The following is a 7636-nucleotide window of genomic DNA, read 5'->3' as shown; positions in this document are numbered from 1 at the left end:
ATTACAAAATAATTCTTAAACATTTTAAAATTTATTACTACTTGTCGTAGGAACCATTTGTAATATTTGAAAGTTAACTAATATCATATGGAATTAAATCTCTCTAAATATAATATATCTCTTTAGTTTTTATTTAATTAAGAAGCGGTCATCACGAGTTATCTATTGATAAATATTTTAGTATAATCACACATTTGATCATTGTTATTTATATATTCTCTCAATTTAATCATATTTTTTAATAAATTAAAATAAATTTAAGTCTTCAATCGAATCGGATTACATCACAGTGCCACTAGTACTACGTGTTGTGTCACATATCTTCATTTGATTGGAAGATTAAATTTATTTTAATTTAAGTGGAGGTTTGAGCTGACTAATGTTGAAGAATTTACGAATGAGATGTGGTTAGAGGTGAAATACCACTCAAACCAAGAGCTAGCTATTTCTCCCCCAAACGCATTGAGGTGCAACAGTTGACTGGACATCTATGAATAAAACACTATTTCGATGCAAGCCGTGAGAGCAGAACTAAATGAAGACAAACTCTAAATACTAGATATGGCATCAAAATAATAAGAGTCGATGTCAACCAATGAGACGATGAGGGATATGAACGTGGCACGACATGTGACACCAGTGACACATGACATCGTTGAATTGAAAGATTAAATTTATTTTAATTTATTAAAAGTATGACTAAATTAAAAGAATATGTAAATAAAAGAGACCAAATGTGTGATTATGTCAAATACCGCGTTGTCTAGTTAACCCTTAGTGATATCATCTTAATTAAATAAAAATAAAAGTGAGTATATCCTAATTAAATAAAAACTAAAATGATCATATATATTATGTTTTATGAAATCAGTGAGTAAAAATAAACAAAAACACAAACACAAATAATTTTAAAACAAATGTCAACGGTATGTTCATACAATATATCCGACCGCATAGAATCACAGCCTCACTACCAACAGCCACATACCTAAAACAAACGGCGCGTAAGCTTCGGTTTTGCATTAGCTCATCGCTCAGTGGCTACTCGTTCATCACTGATTATTTCACTCTCAGAAGTCGATTTTCCGCCGGTCGGATCCGGTAACTGTTCTGGGGTTTTGATTTCGCCGCAGCCGTCGAAGATGTCTCTGTTGCAGCCATGTTTCCAGCAATTCTCCTCCGCGTTCGCGCCGGCATTCTCGAGTTTGCTTCCTCCTCCGTCGTTCTACGTATCGGTTTCTCGCCGCAGCTTCACCTATCGCTGCTCGTTGCAGTCCGAAACGGATGTTGTCAACGGGAAGTTCGATAGTAGAATCGCTGAAAGGGATGAGATTCGTCTCGGTTTGCCTAGCAAAGGTCGGATGGCTGCTGACACTCTCGATCTACTCAAGGTAGTATTGGCTTAACTCTCTGTTTGTTAATTAGATTCAACCTTGATGGATTTTTGTTTATCGATTGATTTTCTCCGGATTTCTTTTGTTTTATCTCTGAAATTGAAAAACTGATGAATTGACACTTGGTGTGCAAAAAATGCGTTTTATTAAAAATAAATTATGTTTATGAGAAATTAATTTAAATGTATGTCCAATGTGATATAAACTTTAATAACGTGTAATTTTATATATGAAATTTTGATTTGACTTAGTTTTTGCAAATAATTTGCATTATATTTATTTTCAAGGTAATTTTAATTGGATCAAAATCGAACTTCAATATAATTTTCACAAATCAAAGTTCATGTATCATCACATTGTATCAAAGTTAATGTGTAAATGTGAAATTTATCCGTTTTTTGGATAATAAAAATTTGCATAATTTTAATCTTTATGTTTGAATATAATGCACCATGTCCTCATTTTATCCTTCCTTTGTTCTAAGAAGAAAAAAACTCCATTACATTCTATGTTCTTGACCCCTACCATTATTCTGTATTCTGGCAAAAGGATTGTCAATTGTCGGTTAAACAGGTCAACCCTAGGCAGTATGTTGCACAAATACCTCAGGTGTGTGCTATCTTTCTCTCTCACATTTTCATTGGTACTTAGGACCCAATATGATTTATGGAGGATTGATATTCAATGCACAATTTGTTTTGTCCCAGCTTTCCAGCTTAGAAGTTTGGTTTCAGCGGCCCAAAGACATTGTCCGGAAATTGTTATCAGGAGATTTAGATCTTGGTATCGTGGGGCTCGATACTGTCAGTGAATATGGGGAGGTAAGTATTAAAGTGTAGGACATTATCACTAACGGCACTCTTTGGATTGGTCGTCATTATCAAAATGTTACTAGAATCCAAATGTCTAATTCTATGCAGTGAATATGTTAGAATTCCAGCCTTGCAGATGTTTTTGCATGCCATCTTAGGACTAGTTATATGTTATCGTTTGAGTATAGACTTAACCTTGTAGGTGGTACCGAACTTATCCTTTTATACCAATATGCAAAAAGAGTCTGTCTTGTAAAGAAATGAATGCACAATAAAGCTTTATTGTTTCAATACTTTTATCAGGGTGACGAAGACCTTATCATTGTTCATGATGCCCTTGAGTATGGAGAATGCTATTTATCCATTGCAGTAAGCAAACCCTTTGTTACTATTACCTATCCGGCTGCTTCTTCCTGATATCCTCACTATTGATGATTTGCATATGTTTGTTCAGATTCCCAGGTATGGGATCTTTGAGAATATCAATTCACTGAAGGAGCTAGCCCAGATGCCCCAGTGGACGGCTGATAGGCCTCTAAGAGTTGCAACTGGCTTCACCTATGTATGATATCTTCTGCAATAATTGTTTACAATCCTGTTGATTTTTGGAAATTCTTTTTGGTACCATCTGCTTTGGTTAGCTTATTACTTATTTTTGACCACTTCTATTTGACTTATTTTCTTTTCTGTTCTTTCTACAAAGCTTGGTCCTAAATTTATGAAAGAAAACGGATTGAAGCATGTTATATTTTCAACTGCTGATGGAGCCTTAGAGGCAGCTCCTGCGGTAAGAGTGAAAGTCTCTTCGAGTACCTGTAGTTTAGTTTTTGTTTGAAGTTAAAAATTGAATGAAAGAGTTGCTCATCCTCCTACAATTATGTGTATCAATGTTTTTTTATACCTTACTGAATACTTCTTATCGTGCATATTATTGCTTTCCTGAAACTTACTTTTGCTTGAAACTTCAGTCTTCCGAATGTAGTTGTCCATACATTTCAGTTAATATCTATGTTATCGGTGCACTTCTTAAGAGTCTTAAGATTGTTTCCGGGATTCATAAACCGTAAATAGCTTGGTTCTCTTTCTTCTTTGGGTTTGTTTTATTTTCTCTTTTTTTTCTATAATTTAAATGGTATAGTCATGCATATTGATAGGCAATGAGAGAAAAAATTGTTTCTTTCTGTTGTGGGGTTGGATGATAAATATAAGGAGTTAATGAAGCAAAGTGTGGCCGTCTAGATGGCAAAAGGAAGAATAAATAATAAAGGAAGATAGTAATGAGACTAGTGTAGAAACTATGATTCTGATCAGCGAAAGAAGCTACCAGGCAACAAATAATTGAAAAGGTGGTGCCTAACTAAAAATTCCATAATGAATTCTTATTCATTTTTGGAGGGTGGCATGTTGGAAGCCTTTATTAGTTGGTTAGTTGATCCAAATGCAGCTCCTTTTCTTAAAGTTGAGGATATGAAGATATTCTCAATTTACAAGTTTAAATGTACTGTGCAATGTTCTACCTTCCGTACTTTCCTTTCTGTCTTTCACCAATTGATATTGACTGAACCTAATTGAACTTGAAAGAGTGTAGTACTTCTAGATTTGGTGAAGTAGTTTGAAAAATTGACGCTCCATTTCTTATTAATATAGATGGGAATAGCTGATGCAATCTTGGACCTTGTGAGCAGTGGGACAACACTAAGGGAAAACAACTTGAAAGAAATGAAGGTGGAGTTGTATTGGAAAGCCAGGTAAACCGATATGTCTTTTTCTTATTCTTGCAATTTTCAAGCATGTATCTTGTTGTCTGGAGTCTGCCATTTTAAAAGGATTTGTTTTTTGAATATCTTGCCTGATCTCTAGTCCATTATTCTTCAGGCTGTTCTAGTTGCAAGCCGAAAAGCATTAATCCAGAGGAAGGGAGCACTAGACACGACACACGAGATCCTGGAAAGATTTGAGGCTCATTTGAGGGCAGTTGGTCAGTTCACGGTATGCATATTTCTTATTCTTTGTGGTTATCTTTTTCGTTTCCTCCCAGCATTCGTCATTCTTATTCTCTTACGGCAGGTAACTGCGAATATGAGGGGCAGTAGCGCAGAGGAAGTGGCTGAGCGAGTCCTGAGCCAGCCATTATTGTCTGGCTTGCAGGTGAGGTTTGAAATGATTTTGCTCTCTGGACCCTCATTTTTGGATGAAATTATTACAAATTTTAATTTGAATTAATTAAATATTTTCCAAACACTGTTGCAAAATCTAAGAAGGCTCTTAAAATTCCTCATGTTTGCATATTACAGGGGCCCACAATATCTCCAGTTTTTAGCAGGCACGGTGGAAAAGTAGCTGCGGACTTCTATGCAATAGTCATATGCGTGCCAAAAAAAGCTCTATATAAATCTGTGCAACAGTTGAGAGCGGTGAGTCATGAAGAATTGTAATAAATACTACCTATATGTTATGGAAACTGTGGTTTTTCATGCTTGCACTATTAGCAGCATGACTTTATCCGTATCACAATTTATCATTTTGGGTTTAAATCTGAGTGTGATCTGTATTCTAACGAGCATACCACCTCATCTTTTGTTTTTCGCTTTCCTGCCTCCCGGTGCCCATACCAACATGAAAATAAGAATTTGTTGGATTTTTGTTTTTGCTTTTGGCAATGCTACCCAATTGGACACCAGAAGTTATTTATTAAGGTTTCAGTTACACTCAGTTACATGGTTGAATATAACAGTCCGCTCCCCCTCCCCCACCAAAAAAGAAAAGCAGAGGGGTGCTATAAGAACAAGGGTTTAACCAGTGCACATCATAACCTGTGAATTTGAATGTTTTCTGGTGCAGATTGGAGGAAGTGGAGTGCTAATTTCTCCATTGACCTACATTTTTGATGAAGAGACCCCAAGATGGAGGGAACTTCTCTCAAAGCTTGGTCTCTAGTCCTTTACGATGGGTACGATGGATGGTTTACTTGCATTTCATATCAGAAGTTTTTAAGCCTTTAAGGTACCAAGGTGGATTGGACACTACTTCGGAAAGAGTAAGAACCTCCAAAGATTTTGTATCCTGCCTCTTGTTCTTTTATCTGTTTTCCCTTTTCCGATATTGTGATCCTCGTTGTAACCATAATGATGATTTAGAGAACATGTTTCTCTTGTTGTATGTGAATGTGAGAAGATAACTGGGAATAATTTGTATAGATACTAGTTTGCACTTGTTGAAAAAACAGTCGCTGGTCGAACGTACAATGTTAGCTTTTCTTCGGATAAAACTCGTGTGCTTGGTAATTTTACTAAATCCTTAGGGAATTACAACTCTCGTTTCGGAGGAACTCAATTTAAGGAGCAACGGAACTGGTAACTGGAATTTCATCTGTGCTACTGTTTTGTAGAGTTGGAATGCATAGATGATCCATTTCTTTTTATTGTTGTGAGCCTAATTCCGACAAGTTTACTTTGGGTTCACTAACTGGTATATCTGGCTTCAGGCTAATAAATTCAGACATGAAACCAGGTTGATTATGAAGCCCTCCAGTCTGATCATAGGTTACGGCTTGACCAGTGCTATCGTAGGTCATGGTTAACTCCTCTTCAACGTCTGTGCAGCTTGCTACTGCCCTGGCTCTTTCGATGCTGTCAGATGGTGTGGTTGCCTCATTTTTATCATCAGTGTAGCTTGCTACCGCCATGGCTCTGTCAGCGTCATGGTTCCAAACTAGATGTAAATGTTTTCTCCTTACAACTTCGATTGTATAGAACCCCTTACCAGCTTCGTCCCCGTCGTCGTCTGCCTATAAACGATCACTTTATCACCGGTTTCCAGCTTCCGACACTGCACAAATCGAAGCCATCCCTTGCTAAGAACTAGCCTGGGGTAGTTTTCTTCTTCCTCTTACAGCAACTAAATGGTCACACTTCGCCATTGTTGTCTATCACATTAAACTCCACGTTACGACGGCCTTCGAAATCCAAGAAACATATTTTTTTTCGTCGTCCGAACAGAATCTCTCCTTAATTCCGTCTTTGTAAGAATCAGTGGTTCCTCTGTATAGAATTTCACACAATATCACCGATATTAAGTTTAAAGTGCAAAAGCCTGTACATTGATAAATGGAGTGAAAAGATGTCTATAGTATACGACAAAAAAGGGTAAAATATATTAGAGAAAATAACTTCAGTGACCGAAAATGTCTTATAATATACGATTTCAATCAATTTTTTTTGGATTTGTCAAAATGACCAACAAATTCGTAACGCGAATTCCAATTTCGCAACCCAGTTTCCAATTTCGCAACGCGAATCTGTAAATCGCAACACGAATCTGTAAATCGCAACACGAATTTGTAAATCGCAACACATAAGTCAAATTCGCAACGCGATAGTCAAATTCGCAACGTGAATTTGTAAATCGCAACACAGAAGTAAAATTCGCAACGCGATAGTCAAATTTGCAACACAAAACTCAAATTCGCAACGCGGAATTTCAAATTCGCAACTGAATTTCAAATTCGAAACTAGATTTTCGAATTCGCAACACGAATTTAATTTTGCAACAGGTTTTAGTTTCGCAACACAAATATTTTGGGTATATAACAACGCAGCAGCACAACTCATAACCTAAATCCCTAAATCGCAACTCATTCCATCTCCATCTATCACTCTCTCCGGCGACATCCGTTCATATATCTAACGACATCCTTCCTCATCTCTAATTTTTTTAACATAATTTTATTTCTATATAATTTTTCAATGATTTTTCTCCCAAATTATCAACTATCAACTTAATATAGGTATGTTTTTCTCTAAGTTAGTGATGATATCTAGTTTATAGCTCGTTTGTTTAGTAAATTAATTTACAATTTGTAGAATGAAATCATCTAATGTTGATCATGTTTGGATAGATTCGTGTTTTGGAGGGTCATGGGAGAATGTTCATGGTGTTTTACAATATATGCCTTTACCCATGAATCTTCAACTAAAACTGTCATTAAAAAAGTTAACTTATGAAACTCTAATGTTACGTGTTGCAAAGAAATTGAATTTAGAGCCTCTAAGTGGATTTAGGCTATCTTATCAGAGAAAATGTAAAGTTTATTTGTTAACCGACAATGAAGATGTTGAACGATTCATTGCTTACATTAGTGTTTCGCAAGAAGATGATGTTACATTGTATGTTGTTGAACCTAGAAGTAGTGAAGTTAGGTCAGTAACGGGTATTAATCAACTAAGTTCTTCAACCCCAGTTTATGGTGCTCACAATGTACAACGTTGTTATCAACCTCAAAATTTAATGGTTCCACCACAATTTCATCACCAAGAAAATTTTGTTTCACCACATTTCCAATACCAAACACAATATCAAACACAATCTCAAAACCCACAACCTTTTTCTAATCCAAATCCCAATCAAATTTCTACAAAAACAATAAACATA

At 36.0% G+C, this 7636-nt stretch overlaps 1 pseudogene; it reads left to right on the top strand.

Moving 5' to 3' along the window:
• Nucleotides 1-1033: 1033 nt before the first annotated feature.
• LOC120115846 lies at nucleotides 1034-5470 on the top strand (annotated as a pseudogene).
• The last annotated feature ends 2166 nt before the right edge of the window (nucleotides 5471-7636 follow it).

This window comes from Hibiscus syriacus, unplaced genomic scaffold (assembly GCF_006381635.1).
Source record: "Hibiscus syriacus cultivar Baekdansim isolate YM2019G1 unplaced genomic scaffold, ASM638163v2 tig00110279_pilon, whole genome shotgun sequence".
NCBI classification, from domain to species: domain Eukaryota; kingdom Viridiplantae; phylum Streptophyta; class Magnoliopsida; order Malvales; family Malvaceae; genus Hibiscus; species Hibiscus syriacus.
The sequence above is the reverse complement of the archived record's forward strand: the minus strand, read 5'-3'. Positions and strand labels throughout refer to the sequence as shown.